We start from the raw sequence: 18043 nt of genomic DNA, 5'->3' as shown, positions 1-18043 counted from the left end.
AACAGAAGGTAGAGAGTTCCCATGTACCTCTTCTACATTCCCAACACACAACCCCTGCCACTACTGACATCCTGCACCAGAGTGGTACATTTGTTACAACTGATGAAAATACACGGACATAGCATTGTCACTCAAAGTCCATAGTTTAATTAGGATTCTGTCTTAGTCTGTTCTCACACTTCTATGAAGAAATACCCGAGACTGGAGAAGTTATAAAGAAAGGAAGTTTAATTGACTCACAGTTTTGTATGGCTGGGGAGGCCTCAGGAAAGTTACAATCATGGTGGAAGGGGAAGCAAACACATCCTTCTTCATACAGTGGCAGGAGAGAGAATGAGAGCCAAGTGAAGGGGGAAGCCCCTTACAAAACCATCAGATCTCATGAGAACTTACTATCACAAGAACAGTATGGGGGAAACTGCCCCCATGATTCAGTTATTGCCACCTAGTCCCACCCTTGACATGTGGGGATTATTACAATTCAATATGAGATGTGAGTGAGGACACAGAGCCAAACCATATTATTCCACCCCTAGTACCCCAAATGTCATGTCCTCACATTTCAAAACACAATCATGCCCTTCCAACAGTCCCCCAAAGTCTTAACTCATTCCAGCATTAACCCAAAAGTCCAAGTTCAAAGTCTCATCTGAGACAAGGCAAGTCTCTTTCGCCTATGAGCCTATAAAATCAAAAGCAATTTAGTTACTTCCTAGATACAATGGGGATATAGGCATTAGGAAAACACACCTGCTCAAAATGGGAGAAACTGGCCAAAACAAAGGGTCTACAGGCCCCACGCAAGTCCAAAAATCTAATAGGGCAGTCATTAAACCTTAAAGTTCCAATATGATCTCCTTTACCTCCATGTCTCACATCCAGGTCACACTGATGCAAGAAGTGGGCTCCCATGGCCTTGGGCAGCTCTGCCCCTGTGACTTTGCAGGGTACAGCCCCCTTCCCAGCTGCTTTCACAGGCTGGTGTTGAGTATCTGTGGCTTTTCCTGGTGCCATGGTGCAAGCTGTCATTGGATCTACCATTCTGGGGTCTGGAGGATGGTGGCCCTCTTCTCACAGCTCCACTAGGCTGTGCCCCAGTGGGAACTCTGTGTTGGGTTTCCTGCCCAACCCCACATTTCCTTTCCACACTGCCTGAGCAGAGATTCTCCATGAGGGCCCCACCCCTGCAGAAAACTTCTTCCTGGACATCCAGGAGTTTCCATAACATCTCCTGAAATCTAGGTGAAGTGTCGCAAACCTCAGTTATTGACTTCTTTCACCCACAGGTGCAACGCCATGTGTAAGCCTTCAAGGCTTGAGGCTTGCACCCTCTGAAGCAATGGCCTGAGCTCTACATTGGCCCCTTTTAGCCATGGCTGTGACGCAGGGCACCAAATCCTGAGACTGCACAAAACAGCAATGGTTCCCTGGGCCTGGCCCACAAAACCATTTTTTTCCTTCTAGGCCTCTGGGCCTGTGATGGGAGAGGCTGCCATGAAGACCTCTGACATTTCCTGGAGACATTGAGGAGGAGCACATAACCTGTAATATTCCAGTGCTGGTAACTGGAGCCTGGAATGGAATGGTGCCTTAAGTGGAAGTACTGTTGAAAATTATAAACAATCACAAGGAGAAATAAGTGGAAGATAAGAGTGAGCAATGGAACTTTCTTGCTTCTAAGTAGGAAGAAAGTGGGCAATTTCATGGAAGAGAAACATGGCAGAAGAGGACATGGCTTTATTTATTAGATATTTGGGCCCTCTTGAAAATCACAAACTAGAAATGTTGTATAATACTCATGTGCCATTGCATTTCCTACAATTTGTAGGGTTACCTTTTTATATGGTAAGCTTTTGGATATTGGAGCCCCCTTGGTTTTTGTCCTGGGGGAAGGTGAGCTTTTCCTCATTTGTGGCTGACACATTTACTTGACTTGGCCAGTCGGGGTCACCATAATGCCACTGTAGACTGCATGATAACAGGAGGGTCTCCATTAATGAGGTTGAATTTGACACTTCTGGGGAAGACACAGGAGACACAGACATGGTGTAGGCTTCAGAGTGTTGCCTTTAGGATGGCAAAGTAGGATTGGTCTGTGGAGGCAAAATGTCAGAGGCTGCCCCCTTGAAATCAATAGAGTTAGGCTTCGATTATGACCAGCTAGGTTATCTTCATATTGGCCATCAGTTTATATAGGTAATCGCTATATTGGAAACCCCAGTCAACTCATGGAGACATGAAGTTCTGTCCATGCCACATGGTATTGTCATGAGTCCCAGCCCTATGCAATGATCTTATGTATGTGTGCATGTGGGCAGGGTGGGCAGGGTGGTGGTGATGTGTTAGCAGCTGGTACCTGACTTTTTGTTTTTGGTTCTCTGGTGTAGTACTTTTGGAAATTTCAGAAATACCATGTTTCTTATCAGTCACTGGGGAAGGCCTTCCATTTCTCACTTTATAGATGTCAGGTGTCAAAGAGTACAAATTCATGGACCCAGTATAGTTTTCTCACCAAATGACCTTTGGGAGCTTAGCATCTCCATTCTAAACCTTCCTGTCTTTCACTTTGTTTTTTTTTTTGGTTTTTTTTTTTTTTTTTTTTTTTTTGAGACATGGTTTTGCTGTGTTGCCCAGGCTGGAGTACAGTGGTGTGATCATGGCTCACTGTAGCCTTGTCCTCCTGAGCTCAGGCAATCCTCCCACCTCAGCCTCCTGAGTAGCTAGGACTATAGGTGTGTGCCACCAGCCCAGCTAATTTTTTTGTGTTTTTTATAGAGATGGGGTTTCACCATCTTGCCCAGGCTCGTCTCAAATTCTGGGCTCAAGCAATCTAACTACCTTGGCCTCCCAAAGTGCTGGGATTACAGGTATGAGCCATCATGCCTGGCCCTGTCTTTCACGTCTAATATCAACAGTGGTTGTTAGCAACTAAGGGGGCTGGAGAAAGAAACACACCCAGGGAGTTTAGTCATCCCAGCATACAACCTCTTGATTGTACCAGCACCATTTTCAGTATACAAGGTTTCCTTGCTCCTATAAAGGAATGATTCACAAAACCTAAACTCCATACTTCAGTGCTAGCTTAAAATTACCAATTTATGCCTAGTGTTCCATTATTGGAACTCTAAGCATGTGGGAGTTATTTATATCCTACTGCTCAAGGTCATCACCAAGGTCTGATTGTAAAAATTCAAAAAATTGCAACCTCAGGCATAAATGGGTTAAATCAATATCCCTTAAAGAAAATGAAAATATCTTTCGTAACCAATAGTCCATAACAGGAATCTAAAGCATCCTTCCCCTAATAGTTTACAATAATTATATGTAAATCTTCAGTCCCAGTGACGTGAGGGTGGGGCTAAGGGGTGATTGGAAGCATAAGGAGCATTTTCCTGGGTGACTAAATGGTGGTTCAGGAATTCACCAGGGTGTGGGTGTGGGTGGCCTTTGCCAAAACTACAATATTTCCTGAAATGCAGGGTTTGGAAATGTGAGAAATCTAGTTGACCTCCAAAAGGCTATACTTTCAGCATGTTTGTTTATAGTAACTTTGCAAGTTATGTGCCAGGATTCCATGGTTGTATACGCTTGGGTCCACGAAGTCACTAGGGAACCAGCCAGAGAGCTTCTGGTTCCTGGGTGGAATAAAGAGCTGAAATATTAAATGCACCAGCACTATTAGCTGCCAATCCTCTGCAGTGGCAGCTTCAGTGCCTTATCCCTGCATGGGATCCAATGTCAAATCACGGAGTCTCTTCTAGGTGGACAGCAAGCCAATGCTCAGATCAGAGAGTCTTTTGGGAGCAGCATCTTTGTTAAACCCTAACAACAGACTAGGGTCAGATCTACTTATGTAAACCTGTAAAATACTAGAAGCTGGTTTCAAAATTAAGTAATGGGAATTCTTGAAATTCTTAAACTGCATTGCCCAAAATAAGAAAAAGTTCAATAGGAGGGCTGATGACAGTTAACTAAATTACAGATCTGAAAGTTAAAGATCGAGGAACTCTCCCAGAAAATGCCAAAAGACAAAGAAGTGGAAACGAACATGAGGAAAAGAGCACTAACAGAATTTCCCAAAAGAGATTACAGAGGAAAAAGGAAGCCACTTTTTCCCCTTCCCATGAGGGGGCCCCGGGGACAGCACCCTTCCTCCACACAGTCCCAGACACACACTGCTTTAGTGGACTACACATGCTCGTTTCTACTTCCTTGTCTTCCTTCTGTGTTCTCCAGCAGGTAAAAACGTATTGCAGAACGTTGTAACTTGGCTGAACCCACTTAAACTCTGATTGGGACATCAGGACGGGCTGCGATCTGACGACAGCTGGACTATATATGTTCCATGCACACATACTCTTAGCATAAATCTGGGAAGCCCTTTCTGTTTCTTAGCATTCTCTGGGGAGAGCGGTTCCTGAACCATCCAGGCTTGGGGGCTGCAAAAGGAACAGCAGCATGCCCAACACTCTGAGCCCTCCTCCCCATACCCCGACTCCACCAACTGCAAATCTAGGCACTAAGCTATCTTGAGGGCCATCCACTGCTGGTGGGAGATCCTAGCATGGGCACATGCCTTGGGGTCTAGGCCCAGGCCACTGTGAGCCTGACAGGTTAAACCTCCCCTCTGCTGCCACCTGTGAGATCACCACCACACCTGAGATGCCACCTTGGTCTGCTTTTGAAGGTGTTTGAAACACTAAAGAGTGTCTCATATGATAGGCAGGTAATTTTCATTAAATGTTTGGAAGTGTTTGGCTGATAGGGCCAACGTTTGAAGGTTTGTGGGAAGTTGATGTGGGCAAATCTCCAAATAGGGGCTCAGCCCAGGAGGGTTCTTGGCTTCATGCATGAACAAATTCAAAAGAAAGCCAACAGAGTAAAGTGAAAGCAAAACAAGTTTATCAGAGCAACAAAGTACAGGAAAATGGTTGCTCCATGGACAGAGCAGGGCTACCCCATAAGCACAGTAGCCCTCGTGGATTGCTGGCTAGTTATATTTATAGCTACTCCTTAATTATGTTCTAAATAAGGCATAAGTGATTCATGAATTTTCTAGAAAAGGGGTGGAACCAAGAGTTCCTCCCCTTTTAAACCATATAAGGTAACTTCCAGGCATTGTCATGGCATTTGTAAACTGCCATGGCACTGGTGGGAGTGTCTTTTAGCATGCAAATGTATGATAATTAGCCTGTAATGAGCAGTGGGGGCAACCAGAGGTCCCTTTCATCCCCACTTTGGTTTTATCTGTTATGACCGGTTTCTTTACTATAACATATTTTGACCAGATCTTGTTTTTATCAGTGGGGTCATGACCAGTGCTCAGAAAACAAGTCCTGCTGATCTCCTACCTCAAAATTACTTTGTTAAATGCATAGAATATGCATTCAGATGAATCTTGGCCATTTGTCTTTTATTGTTATTGTTATTAATTGGCTGTTTTCACATTTATGAGATTAATGATAAACAAAAATTAAACAAAGGACAAATAGCAACAAATACTTCTCTGCCTGCCTTCTCCTCCTCCCCTGAGCTATACACATAGCCCCAGGTGGCCTTCAGGGTGATCTAGGATGTCTGGGTCCCCAGCCAGTCTCTGCCTCCATTTATCCAGCATCTTGCCATACACAGCCACCCCACCTCCCCTGGATTTCTCTTGCACTACTGTGAAGGCAGATGCACTCCAACTCTAAGATTCAGCTAGAGTGCCATTAATTAAGAGTTTCTTAATATTGTTCCTGGGATCATGGACCTCTGGCTGAGCTTTCCCCCTAGAGTGCTCCCTAAAAGGTGAGGGCCATGTAAACTGTATTCTCTGTTGCCCCTCTTTTGCCTAGCTCACAAACCACTCACAGGGGGAGTAAACATTGATCCAGGCACTCAGCTTCCTCCTCATGTTCTCTTTCCATTCCTCAGTAACAGAAATACCCCCGAATATCAAAATCTCCATGCTTCCATCCACAGGCTCTGGGAGGAAGGAGCTGGGGGAACTACGTGTATGCAGCTAACACCTGAAGAATTCGATTAGGTCCTGTATGAGTTTCCTGTGGATGCTTTAACAAATTATTACACACTGTGTGGCTTAAAACAACAGAATTTTATTCTCTCACAGTTCTGGAGGTTGGAAGTCTAAAATCAGTATCACTGGGCTGAAACAAGATGTCATCAGGGCCCCACTTTGTCTGGAGGCTCCAGGGGAGGATCCATTCCTAGCTCTTTCAATATCTAGTGACTGCCTGTATTCCTTGGTCTTAAGGCCAGCATTTTCAAACCTGTTTGTCTTCCCTCATCATATCACCTCCTCCTGTATGTGGGTGTGTGTGCAGACAATCTGCCTTTACCTCCTTATAAGGACAAGTGTGATTGGATTTAGAGCCCACCGAGATAATCCAGGATAATCTCCCCATCTCGAGATCTTTAGCTTAATCACATTGTAAAGACCCTTTTCCCAAATAAGGTAATACATACAGATTCCAGGAATTTGGACCTGCTATCCTTGGGGGGCCATTATTCAACCTACCACAGGTCCCAATTTGTGCCCTGGCTCTGGTCCAACCCATGATGCCCACCCCCACCCCTAGGGTAGCAGTGGATCCTACCAGTTTACAGAGTCCTCTCCACAGCCTCCCTTCCCCTGATCGCTTCCTTTGGAAAGTTCCTGCAGATACTTATCTAAGAAACTTTCACAATAAAACACAGTCAGTCTTGGCTTTCTGGTTGAAAAATTCTTTTTGACCCTTATATGTCTCCTCAACCTAAGAACTGATAGTTCCTGGCTCCAGCCTGGATGAAAAGGTTGAATTTTACAGCTGTCTGTTGCTAACAGCCCTCTATAGGAATAGGCTCAGATTTTTCAAATGCCTCATAGTGGCACACTTGAAAGACAAACAAGCTTCTCTCTTATTAATACAGATCATATCACATAAGTTCACTGTTATAGCATGACATTCTTGATACAAGTTATACAGGGGTGAGAACAGAGAGGAAAAGAGAACATGAAGGAAATACAGAGACCACCCTGCCATCTTCACCTCTTTGTGTAATATTGTGTCTAATTAGATAGATTGACACCAAACTTATCAAAGTACTCACTGGCCAGGTGTGGTGGCTCATGCTGGTAATCTCAGCAATTTGGGAGCCTTAGATAGGAGGATGGCTTGAGCCCAGGAGTTCAAGACCAGCCTGGGCAAAATGGAAAGATCCCATCTCTACAAGAAATGAAAAATTAGCTGGATGTGGTGGCATGTGCCTGTGCCCCCAGTTACTTGGGAAATTGAAGTGGGAGGATCACTTGCACCTGGGAGTTTGAGGCTGCAGTAAGCTGTGACCACATCACTGCACTCCAGCATGGGCAACAGAGTGAGACCCTGTCTCGAAAAAGTAATATATTTTTTTAAACCACTTACTGCTGAGAAGGACAGTGAGGTTTAGGAAGTGATCAAAGAGAATTTTTTATTTTTACTTGATTTAATTTTGTAAACATTGAATGAATGTTTTGTTTGTCCAACTGAAAAAACAAGATAAATATGGATAAACTAACACAGAATGATTTCCATGAGTTACCATTTGAGACAAAAAAACAAGACACTAGACAGCACTTACAGGACAATCTCATTTAAGTAAAATAAAACCAAATTATATGAATATATTTACATGTATGAGTGTTAAAGGAATAGGCAGAGTTCTGGAAGGATGCTGACTGAGGAATTCACAGTGTTCACCTCTGGGGAACGAAAGGGATGGGGTGGAAATGTGACTTTCAGTATTTCTTCTATATATCTCCCTGTTGTTTGAATTCTTTACCATGAAAATATAGTCAGGAAGTATAATGGCTGGTTTTGTGTCAACTTGGCTAGGCTACAGTTCCCAGTTGCTTGGTCAAAGTATCTAGATGTGGCTGTGATGCTATTTTTTAAGATATTATTAACATTTAAATCAACAGACTTTGAGTAAAGCAGATTGTCCTCTTCCACAATGTGGATGGGTCTCATCTGGTCAGTTGGAGGCCTTAAGAGAAAAGACCGAGGTCCCTTGAAGAGAAAGGAATTCTGTGTTCAGACAGCCTTTGGACTCAAGCTGCAACATTAACTCTTCCCTGGGTCTCAAGCCTGCTGCCCTACCCTACAGATTTCAGACTTGCCAGCCCCCAACTCATAATCATGTGAGCCAGTTCCTTAATCTCTCTCTCTCTCTCTCTCTCTCTCTCTCTCTCTCTCTCTCTCTCTGCCTCAACAGGAGATACATCTATCTCTCCTATTGATTCTGTTTCTCTGGACAGCCCTAACTGATACCAAGATGAGAACATAGAAAAGGAGTCATTTTTCCATTCAGGACTCTGCTTCAAAGACATGCTCTTGAGCTGAAGAGTCCTGGCTCGAAATTCTGCCTTTACTGCCCCTATCTGTGTCCTTGACCAATTAAGTTGAACTTGATGAATGTCTGCTTATTTCTCTGTATTAACGAGAGGAGTCACAGGAAAGGCCATTTGCATTACTGATGCACATTGAGCATAACCACAGTTCAGCAAGTACCATTTATTGTTGTTAATAATGTTTATTTTTCATTTTATGCTAAGAAAACTATCGAAAACAATTTAAGGGTTTTGAGCAGGGAAGTGATATAATCTTACCTGTTTTTTAAAAAAGAATTCTGACTGCTATATGGGGAATGCCTAGGTGGGAGGCAAGAGTGGATGAAAGGAGAGCAATGAAGGAGGTCGTTGCACTAACACAGAGGAGTGATTTGGACTAGGATGGTGGTGGAAGAGATAAAGAGAAGTAGAAATGTTTGAGAACATTTAAGGAGTAACAATTTTATTGATTTGACTTCTGCTTATGGGTATAAAAGAGTAGCTTTTGGCAGACAAATGCTCCTATAGAGAACAAGAAGAAAAGTCCGATGAAACATGACAAAAGGATCAGTTTAAAGGCACTGGAGACCTATTAAAATGAATATTGAGGGGCCAACATGCAGGAAAGAAGAGAACCATGAAAGGATGAGGTGGTGCTGCAGACACTTCCAGGTGCAGGGAAGGAGGCTGAGAATTGAGGCTTTACTTAGATGGCCACAGCTGGGGGTCAAACACCCAGTAGAGATTTCCACAGTCTCACAGGGCTGGAGAGACAAACTTGGTGACCTAAGGAGCTGAGATTCCAATGAGAAGTGAGAGATGGAAGACTGTGTCTGTCACACTGCTGGCTTGCCACGCAAGACCAATATTGAATTATGAAGTTGTATGTAGTAAGAAGCTATGGAGCCAAGAAGAAAGCCTTTTGAAAATAGGGCAAGCAAAATAAATAAAAGTATTCATATCATAAAGGAAGAAGTACAACTGTCTTTGTTTGCAGGTAACATTTTCTGTGTGGGAAATCTGATAGAATCTACCCAAAAGATCTATTAGAACTAGTAAGGGAGTTTAGAGTTTAGCAACGTTTTAGGATACAGGGAAGGAGAGATTACAGAGGGGAATGAGGAACTTTCTGGGAGTGATGAATACACTCACTAATCTTGACTGTGGTGATGAGTTCACAGGTGTATGCTTATACCAACATTGATCAGATTTTACACTTTAAATACATGTGTGTGAATTATGTCTGAGTAAAGCTCTTTAAACAAAAAGAAACTAGGAGGGAAAGAAGAGGGCTGATAGGTTGGAAGAAACAGAGGAGTCAACATCTGAAGGCCCCAAAGAGGTTGAAAAAGGATCACAGTAGGGAGTCTGTGGTCAGAAAGTAGCATACTTGAGCCACTGATTCTCAAGATGGGACAATTTTAGGAGATGACAAAGCCTAGGGTGTGACTGACTGGGAGTAGGTAGCTTAGGTAGAGGAAGCTTCAAGGCCCACTGCATATTCTGTCTCTGTTGCCTGAGCATGGTTCCACCCCTACCTCTACTCTTTGCTTGGCTAAATCCTACTTATCCTCCATGTCCCAGCATTCATGTCCCTTCATCAAGGATGCTTACTCTGGCACCCGCACCCTCTTCTGAGGTCACTCTTTAACACATTCTTATAGCACTCTTGTACTGCTTGCCTTCCTTAGCACTTAACCCAGTGATCACATATGCATTTGTGCAATTCTTTCAGCACTTCGAAGCTCTGCGACAGCAGGAACCCTAGACCATTGTGTCCCTAGCATCTGCCACAAGACACAGCAGGGCATAGTTGCTGGGTATTGCATGTATAACAGGATGGTAAATGAAATGTGGCCTATTTTCACAGAACTTTAGCCCAAATCTGAGGACAGGAGGTGCTAAGTCCCTGTACAATCTACATTCTCAATGGAAACATCACACATTGTTTGTTATATAAATGAACTAAAGATGGCCTCTGTGTATTGGCCCCTATGTTGTTTATTTCTTCACTGTAGACTGAGACCTGTTACCTGAAAAGCTCACTGGTGCCCAACTCATATTTTTACACGTCTGATTATTATGATTATTATTTGAGACGAAGTCTCACTATGTTGCCCAAGCTGGAGTGCAGTGGCACGGTCTTGGCTCACTTCAACCTCTACCTCCTGGGCTCAAGCGATTCTACTGCCTCAGTCTCCCAAGTAGCTGGGATTACAGGCACACACCACCGTGACCAGCTAATTTTTTGTATTTTAGTAGAGATGGGGTTTCACCATGTTGCCCGGGGTGGTCTCAAACTCCCAAGCTCAGGCAATCCGCATGCCTCAGCCTCCCAGAATGCTGGGATTACAGGCATGAGCCACCACACCCAGCCTGATTATTTTTAAAACATCCCAAATAAGCAGCTTTTTAGCCATTTAAAGCCTGCCTGCTTTGCATATGCAGAGACTTTCCAACGTGGTACTGACTGACCTCACCCAGACACATAAGCTCCCTCTTTGTTCCTTCTCTGCCCTGTGAGTCCCTATGCCTTCCTTCCCTTCCAGGTGGTGGCCTCTTAGCCCATCCATAAACCTCTGGATAGTCCTGTGCTGTGAGGACTTTCCCTCTTATGCAACCCTGTCCCAGTGCCACCCAATAAAGCTTGTTGTGTTACTGTCCCTTGTGGTCATATCTTTTTCTTTGATCAGCCCTCAAATTCCTTCAACAAACTCCCTGAATTTATTAAATGATGGCAAAGCCCATTCAGCAAACACCATCCCATCAAGGCTACTGAAGAGATTAAACATGTCAGAGGTTATTTTTAAACGAAATTTGTAGGACAAAGAGTGCTTTGGCTTTTCTCCTACCCTCCCCAGGAGGGAGGATAAGGAGGTGCTATCTCTAAAACCAAATCAAATGCATCAGTTCAGGTCCTCCAGGAAGTCAAGATGGAGTTAGAAGTGCAAAAAAAAATTATCACAGAAGATAAAGGGGAGATGACACAGAAAGAGGCAGGAAGAACCTTCAGACCACAGGGCAGGTCTAACACAAGTGGAAAGAGAGGGAGAAGGAAGGATTGGAAGGAAGAGTCTCAGACAGCGGTGCAGCTTTCAAAAAGTCATGGCCAGCCCAACGGGGAGCTCTGATGCAAAGATGGCCCATAGAGAAGCCCCACACTGAGCAAAAATGATCCTAGTACTCTGCTGTACTAAGCCTCTGATAGGGAGCTGCCTGGAACTAGCATGGTCTCACCTCAAATGCTGCCTTGGAACCTGAAGACATTCTACCTGGATGCTGTTGACTAACTGCACTCCTTATAACAGGCCCTCTCTTAAAGTGACATCCAAGCAGTGCACTTCCATAGCTGCCACAGGCCATCCTTTGTGCCACACAGATCCACTACTCCATAGTTGCTTGGGAAGCAGTTCCTTCTTGGCTCCTGTGGGCCACTCTTTCTGAAGGCAAACTTAGAAGTTGGGGGCCGAGCGTGGTGGCTCAAGCCTGTAATCCCAGCACTTTGGGAGGCCGAGGCAGGCGGATCACGAGGTCAGAAGATCGAGACCATCCTGGCTAACAGGTGAAATCCCGTCTCCACTAAAAATACAAAAAAAAAAAAAAAATAGCTGGGTGTGGTGGCGGGCCTGCAGTCCCAGCTACTTGGGAGGCTGAGACAGGAGAATGGTGTGAACCCGACAGGCAGAGCTTCCAGTGAGCAGAGATCGCACCACTGCACTCCAGCCTGGGTGACAGAGCGAGACTCTGTCTCAAAAAAAAAAAAGAAGAACAAGAAGAAGAAGAGAAAAGTTGGCAGGACAAAGTACAAGCCCCATCAGTGCAGTTGGTCCTGCAACTGCAACAGGTGTTCATGATTACCCTCTTCCACTATCCATTCTAGGATTCCCTCACCCTCAACTATAACCTTTGCAGTTTTGGCAGCTTCTTTCATCCCTGAGTGGTCTGAGTCCCTTGTATCCATACCCTTCTTAGACCACTCACACTGTACTTAATCACTTACAGCCAATGAGGCAAGGGAGTACCAAAAGTCACTAGAGAAGATATCTGAGTCCTGAGCATATTCCTCTCTGCTTCTATTATATAATAACAGCAGTCTTGCCTCTTCCTTGATAATTATCTATTACTCCCACCACCATGATGATTCTTCCTGCTTGCTGGTGTCTGTAATCAAGGAACCCTAAAATGCCAGGCAGCAGTGGTGGCTATAAGTACAACTGGAACCTAGGCTGTATTTCCTGATAAGAGTGCCAAGAACCAGAACCTCTACCCTGCAGAGCCTAGAATTGAGGAGACGGGAAGCACAGTGTTGGCCCCTGAGTAGGTCATTGGGAAAGATGGAAAGTGAGGCCACTTTGGCCTCCACCCTATGGCTTCCAGACCCATGTATTCTTCCTACTGGGGACACAGTGCCACATGGACATCTCTGAGTCAGTGCATATACTGCATCCTGCAGGATGGCGCCTCATCGTTGTAGGGTGTTGCCTCTAAGCATGTGCTTCAGCTACACCTCCAGAAGGCCATTCCAACACTCTATCAAGCTAGCAGCTTCTGGGTGGCAGTGTGATACCAGACTATCCTATGCTCATGGGCTCACACACATACCTCCTTCATTCTGAAGTGTGTCCCTTGGTAGGATACCCTCTTGTGTGGGATTCCAGGTCTGCAGGTCATGCACTCTGAAAGCCCCTGGATAGTGATGTTGGCTGAAATTCTGCCAGGAGGAAAGGAAAACCCATACTCAGAATAGGTTTCTGTCCTTGTAAGAAAGAACGGATGTCTCTTCTAAGAGATAACGGACCCAACATGGAGAAATGGTGCCATATTGGGGTCTCAACATTGGTCTCTTTCGCTGGAAGACTGGACCTTCAGAGCCAGTAGCAGCAATAAAGGCCTTGTTAAGTAGGATTCCATGCTTCTGGGCCTGCGAGCAGTCTCCATCTCTCACACTGTGGCCCATTTGTTTATGTGCCCATTGTGTCAGTTCTGGACTGGCTGATGGTGAAGTGTGGCTAATGCCCAACTTGCTGCATCATTTTGTGCACTTGACTGTTCAGCTCCTCTTCCACTGTTGATGCTTTCTGGTGGGTACTCGTATGTGATGTAAACTTTTCCTTCATGCTCACTCCCATATGTTTATCCATATGTCTCTACCCTAGCCCTCCTTGTCTCCAGTTTTCCAGTCCTTTCCTTTTTAGTCCTTTGGCTAGCCCATTGGCCACTGCTCAGAAATCTGTGCATATTCCCACCGTGGGCCACTTCTCCCACACAAAGTGGATGACAAGGTGCACACCTTAAAGTTCCACCCACCAGGAAGATCTTCCCTCCCCACTGTCTTTCAGGGCCGTCCCTAGGTGGGTGTGGCTGGAATATAGCTGCTGTCCATTGGCCAGAGACTGAGCCAAGCCATTCATAAGCAATATTCAGGCCTTTTCCTCCTCCTTCATCTAGCCACGTGAGATCACACAGCCATAGGTGTGAGCTAAGGGAGGGGCACTGATATAACTGTGATGGGTCACGCAAGTGTCTTGGCTGCTGCTTCCGTAGCTCACTCACACTTCTGTTCCTGACTAGATGAACTATTTCCATCGTGCAATGGATTGCTGGAGGGTCATCTGACTTTCGCCCGATGGTCTGACAGACCCAGCTTGTAAGGGGAAATTTCAGCTTACAAGTGACACACAGTCACTTGGTGTCCCACGGTCAAGCATTGTCTCTGCCAGGGCCCAGAAGCACACCAGAAGCTGTTTTCTAAAAAGGTGTATGATTCTCTGATGCGGGTGGCATGGCCCTGCTCCAGAACCCTAGGGGCCTGTGTGGCGATCCTCCCATGGGGACTGGTCTTAAACCCTACCCTGCCTCCTTTCTTACCACTGACACCTCTGACACTGCAGGGTCTGTCAGATGAGATGGTTCAAGAGTTGCTTGCACTGCAGCCGGGACCTGCTGCAGATCACTTTCCTGCTCCCTGCCTCTCTTAAATCTCCCAGCCTTCTGTGTCCTCCAGTGTGTCTACCTCAGAAGTTATCTTATGGGTGGAATGTTTTCTCCCCCAAACCCAAAGAGGTCTACCAGGTGTACTACTTTCTTTATGATGGAGGATTCAAGAGGCAGTAATTTGTCTTTTCCTTTGGAGGGGACATCCTGGCATGCCTCCGACCACTGGACCCCTAAAAACTTCACTGATGTAGCAGATCTCTGAATCCCCATAGGGGTTATTGTCCACCCTCTGGAGTGCACGTGTCTTACCAAGGCCTCCCAGTGTGTAGGCTGCCTCTTACTTGTCCTGTCCAATCAGAATGATGATGTCAGTGTAACAGATCCATGTTTCATTCTATGCACTGTCTAGATGACCCACATCTCTTTGGACTATATTATGATAGAGGATAGTGTAACACAGGGCAGAAGAGTTAACATGGTCTTGAAACAAATTGTAAACAAAGATTTTTGTTTGTCTACGTGATCGTGAAATGCTTCTGTCAGTCCATTTTCCATTGCTTATAATCGAACACCTGAAACTGGGTAATTAATTAGAAAGAAATAAAACAGGTCTTACAGTTATGGAGGCTGAGAAGTCCAAGGTAAAGGGGCAGCATCTGGTGAGGGCCTTCTTGATGGTGGGGACTCTCTGAAGAGTCCTGAGGTGCCACAACACATCACATGGTGATACGGCTGCGTTTGCTCAGGTCTCTCTCTCTCTTCTTCCTATAAAGCCACTAGTATCACTCCCATGATAACCCATTAATCCATTAACCCATTAATCAATGATTGGATTAATCTACTCATGAGGGCAAGGCCCTCATGACCCAATCACGGCTTAAAGCCACACCTCTCAATACTGTCACACTGGGGATTAAATTTCAACATAGTGAGGCAGAAATTTAAAAATAAATATGTATTCATTCACTCAAAAAAAAGTAGCAGGCAAGGCAAGGGTTAAAAAGAAAAACACAAGTTTTTGCTCTGCCTAGCAAGCTCACTTCAAGGACAGTTATAAGATAATGCTATTTAAGAAGCCAAGGCCAAAGGAATGGGCTCCAGACACCCCTCCCCTCCAAAACAAGGTTAAAGGAAAAAAAAAAGAGAGAGACACAAATTCCTTTACTGTTATTCCTTTCCCTGGCTTCTTAAGCATAACTATGTTTTATAAATATCTGTATTTAGCCAGTTCTTATTTTTCTTTCAATGCAGCTATAAGGCCACTGGCTATGCAAGGCCACAAGTTAAGCTATGCTGTAAATTATATAACCTATCATATAATTAGCTACTTTTATTTTACTTCTGTAAATCCACTTATAAAAACCCCGCTCTGTCTTTGTTTAATGCTCAGCTTCTTGAATACAAATCCACTAAGCTGGTGTGTACCTAAAATAAACAATCCTCCTGTTCTCCATATTGGTCTCTCCGGTCCTCAATTTCACCCAACAATAGGTTTAGGAGGGGACAACCATTCAAACCACAGCAGCTTCTTATCCTCTTTCCTTGATTGGTTGAAATGGAAAGGAATGCCTTCATCAAACCTATGGCCACATACTATGCACCTAAGGCTTTATAAATCTATTTGAGCAATGATACTGTGTCTGGTACAGAGCGTCTGCAACTGGGATTACTACTTGATGAAGCATGAGGTAGTGTACACTCATTCTCCAGAATTCATCCAATTTCCACAGGGGACAGAACTGGTGGATTAAATGGAGATATGATGGGGACCACCATACCTGTTAATACATCTTAGAGGTCTTTAAAGTGGCTCTAATCTCCATTATGCCTCCTGCAAAATTGTTTTTAAGGTCACCTTCAGAGGCAGATAGATCCCCACTCAAAAATCAGCTAAGATGTTAAGACTGATGACACCACATACACGCCAAGAGGACAAGAAAAGTTTCACTACATATATAATTGAGAGTTTTCAGGAGAGGGAAGCAGTCATCTCCAGCAATTCCAAAATGGCTTCTGGAAGCAAAGGAAGGAGAACGGCCTAGGTTTTCACTGAAGTTAGAAGTGGGGGGCCAAGATGAGAATTCCCACATGGAGACAGGAACTTGCATGGTTTGAATTTCCTTCATGCAGCAAAGAAGGGGGCATGCAGGTTTTTTACCAGCTTGCTCAGAGGTAGGTTACAATGGGAAAAGGAAAGGTCAGTTTCTAGGGAGAATAAAAGCTGAGGCAGGTGCTTCTCCAAGCACTGCTGCTGCTCTGGGAAAGGGAGGCTCTTAGTTACTTGAAAGTTAAACCTTAAAGTGGCCTGTGCTCTGCCTGGCCTTCAGTCAGGAAGAGGTTATGCTAGAAGGAATATAAAGTACAGCCAAAAGAGAACCACTGTGAAAAGAGAGATGACATTGGGCTTTCTCAGGTGCTTGGAACCCATGCCAGCACAGAAATTGCTTGACTTAGTATAAGCAGACCAGGAAGATACTGTGGACATAGACCAGACTGGGCAACAGAGCAAGACTGTGTCAAAAAAAAAAAAAAAATGACAACAAGAAAGTCACGACTGTGCTGTCACTCCCTGTGCAATAATTGAGCTTTCGTTGAATGATACTGAGGGCCTGTCCAGGCAGGAGTAAGAATGTTAGATGTACAAATATACTGAGTGTTTGGGGTGCCATCACAAGCATCAAGGAGGCAGGAGATGGTATACCATACCTGACAGTTTAGGAGACATTTTGAGTATCAAAATGCATCAGCTCCCCCTCAATCCTTCACCTTTGGACTCACTGCCAGAGCGACACAGCCAGCAGGTTTGCTAACTGTTGACAGAAGGAGAACATCACAAACTGGAAGCGGTAGACTGTAATGAAAGCAGCACAGGTCCCAGAATTAAGAAGTCTGGTTCTGCAATTTTGTAACCAGAGCAATTCCCACCAATCTCTTGTCCTTGGTTTCTACCTTTAAACAAAGAGAGGCTTCATGATCTCTGGGGCTAGGGAAAGTAAGGCTCCACTGCCCTGCAGGATGTCAGGATGACGCCACCCCCATGGCGCTCCCTCATCAAACTTCTAGGGAACAAAGTCCCTCCTCACTGAGCCCCACAGACCAGCCACAGTCAGCCCGAGGGCCCAGCATGGTTGGAGGGTCCGGCTGCCTTCCCCGTCTGCACGTCCACACCCCCTTCCCGGCGACAGCCCTGACGACCCGTGTCTGGTGTCCCAGAGGCCATGGCCACCAGGGCTCCTTGCGAAACAAGCTCAGACCGCAGGGGCCCCGTTCAGCCCCCGCGGGACCGCGCTCCCTTCTGCCGGCGACGGTCCACGTGCGGTCACCCCAAGGCCACTCTGACCGCGGCAGCAGACCTTGAGCATGGGAAGGGGCCGCCCGCTCCTTGGGCCCATTCGTGATCCTCGGGCGCCTTCTGGCGGCCGGCGCAGGCGTGGCCTCAGGAGAATCTCTACGGAGGCCGAACTCGCCCTGAAGGGCCGTTTCGCTTTGTGGACGGTCGCATTTTCCCAGCGGGCACTGCGACTGACTGTGACTTTGGTTCCGGGTATGGTGGTGCACGCCTGTGGTCCCAGCTACTCGGGAGGCTGAGGCGGGAGAATCGCTTGAGCCCAGAAGGTCTATGTTGCAGTGAGCTATGATAGCGCCACTACACTCCACCCTGGGCAACAGAGCGAGACCGTTTCTCAAAAAGAATAAAATGACAACCAGAAACATACGACCGTGCTGTCGAGGCTGCAGGAAATGGCGGCGCGCCCA

The 18043-nt window shown here is 45.4% G+C and overlaps 1 long non-coding RNA gene across 2 annotated transcripts; it reads right to left on the bottom strand.

Moving 5' to 3' along the window:
- Positions 1 to 210: 210 nt before the first annotated feature.
- LOC114675048 (uncharacterized) lies at positions 211 to 17723 on the bottom strand. Of its 2 annotated transcripts, none has more exons than XR_013412860.1 (5): positions 17641 to 17723; positions 16994 to 17138; positions 14904 to 15052; positions 12953 to 13061; positions 211 to 2093 (listed from the first exon to the last, which is right to left on the bottom strand). It is a non-coding gene; the product is annotated as an uncharacterized LOC114675048 (long non-coding RNA). The 2 variants fall into 2 exon arrangements; XR_013412859.1 differs by lacking the exon at positions 211 to 2093 and adding an exon at positions 7439 to 11929.
- Positions 17724 to 18043: the final 320 nt, after the last annotated feature.

The sequence above is a fragment of the Macaca mulatta genome, chromosome X, assembly GCF_049350105.2.
Source record: "Macaca mulatta isolate MMU2019108-1 chromosome X, T2T-MMU8v2.0, whole genome shotgun sequence".
Taxonomy (NCBI): domain Eukaryota; kingdom Metazoa; phylum Chordata; class Mammalia; order Primates; family Cercopithecidae; genus Macaca; species Macaca mulatta.
The sequence above is the reverse complement of the archived record's forward strand: the minus strand, read 5'-3'. Positions and strand labels throughout refer to the sequence as shown.